Source organism: Cyprinodon variegatus, unplaced genomic scaffold (genome assembly GCF_000732505.1).
Source record: "Cyprinodon variegatus isolate N-32 unplaced genomic scaffold, C_variegatus-1.0 Scaffold602, whole genome shotgun sequence".
Lineage (NCBI taxonomy): Eukaryota > Metazoa > Chordata > Actinopteri > Cyprinodontiformes > Cyprinodontidae > Cyprinodon > Cyprinodon variegatus.
Genome location: NW_015151055.1, coordinates 37,361 through 39,182, shown reverse-complemented (window position 1 = coordinate 39,182; position 1,822 = coordinate 37,361). Strand labels below are relative to the sequence as shown.

The window sequence follows — 1,822 nt, the reverse complement described above, 5'->3', positions numbered from 1 at the left end:
TCAAACTCACTGCGGATCCAGACATTTGAATGAGAAAGCTTCCTGGAGAGGAAGAGAAACGTCTTCAAAGTCCAGAGGATTGTTTTTTAAACTTTTACGGAACTAGAATAAAATTCTAGGTGTTTCCAGTTCTCACATATTTCCTTCAGCAGACATTTAACTAAAATTAGTCGTCTTTTAATCAAAAGGTGATGTGATATCTGCGGCTTTAATTGACTTTTTTCTGTTGCATTCAGGGGAAAATGGCTTTTTGGATTCCTGATCCAGAGGGAATCCAGACCTCCTGCCTGATACGAGGTAAACTGGTGACGTTTGGTCAACCAGAGACCTGGAAGCATCAGAGTAACAACCGGAGCAGAAAATTCAACTTTCAAATAAATTTTTAAAGCTTTAATTCCAGCCTCTGTGGTAAACTAGTAAACTTTGGAGACTTCTCAACATTTTAAAGTCATTTTGTTCAATATTTAGGCTAAAGCACAGAGACACAGAAATCCTCCCTTTAAAAACTGCAGCTAAAGTCTTTGCTCTTAATGTTAGAACATTTATTTACCCTTAAAAATAACCAGGAGTCCATGAATGGCTTCAAACATCACCTTCTTGCTAATATCCAAACAAAGTTCATGTTTAAGTTTGCACCAGAATAGCTGATAAGTTCTGATGAGTACATAGGTGATGACGCAACCCGAGCAGAACCTTGAACTCCACCTTATCCAGCCTGCTAAAGCAGCCATTGGATGCAGCTGATTAAAGAGCTAACCACAGCGATGGCGCTGACAGAGATAACAATCGGCTCTCTGACCCTTGCTCATCAGAGCTGGAACGTTGACCTGTATGACCCGTCTATATGAAAACAATAGAGAAGATTCAGGATCAAAGGTTACTAGGAGACAGAGCAAACTGTACATTCAAACTTTGTTTTTTTTCCAAACAGTAAACTTCTGTTATGAAGTTTGATTTATAAAGTAGTGTTGAATTAAGCTGCAGTATTTGCTTTAAGTTTGAATGTTTGATGTTTATTTCATTGCAGACATTCAGTCTGCAGCCATAAATAAAGGGAAGTGATAGATGCAGATTTATACTAAGATCCATTAATGCATTAAACCAGATCAATGCTTAAATCATTTAGAGACCAACTTATGGACTAAATTCCTTTATCACAGCGTTGCATCAGAGATTAAAAGACAAAATCAGGCTTTTCAATCTGCAAACAAATCCTTTTAAATTTACTTCCAGTGCAAATGAAATGCAAAGGGATATTTCTTTGATTGAAATGAAGCCCTCAGAAGGAAATACCTTTTGGATCTGAGCTCCTTTGCTGCTCCTCTCCTCCTGAGTGGCGACAGAGTGAAGGTCTGGGTGAATGAATGACAGTCAGCTTTGCTTAAAGATACAAGGAAGTGAGTGTCTGCCTTATTGGAGTCAGCACTAAAGAGGAAATCATGTGACTCAGAGAGACAGCGAGGAAAATGAGGAGCATCGGGGTTTCTGTAGCGCTCCATCTGTCTCACATGAGGCTGAGCCTGGAAACAGGATCCTATAGGAGCATGGGAGGAGCTGCACGGCTCCTGGCATTACTGAAGAAATTACTGATACACTCAATATGGAGGATTAGTGATATTTTCATAATTAACATAATTATTGCTATAAAAGTTATCCTCCCTCATTTAGTTGTTTATAAATATCTAAATATTTCAGATTCATTCTAAAACACAACTTAACCTGAGTTAACGCAACAGGCACAATGATTACATTTGATCACTGCTGCACTTTATGGACCTCACTGCTCACCGTAGACAGCTGGACGGACTAATGGATGGATGGA

The 1,822-nt window shown here is 38.9% G+C and overlaps 1 protein-coding gene across 2 annotated transcripts in view; it reads right to left on the bottom strand.

Moving 5' to 3' along the window:
- The window catches only part of LOC107096159 (mitochondrial glutamate carrier 1-like), a 31,691-nt gene that overhangs the window by 15,412 nt on the left and 14,457 nt on the right, over window positions 1-1,822 (bottom strand). The window contains exon 3 of one of the 2 annotated variants that reach the window (XM_015392685.1): window positions 1,294-1,329. The exons of the other annotated variant lie outside the window; for it this stretch is intronic. The gene's annotated coding sequence lies outside the window, so the exon portion shown is untranslated. The remainder of the gene's footprint in view (window positions 1-1,293; window positions 1,330-1,822) is intronic. 2 annotated transcript variants of the gene reach the window in all.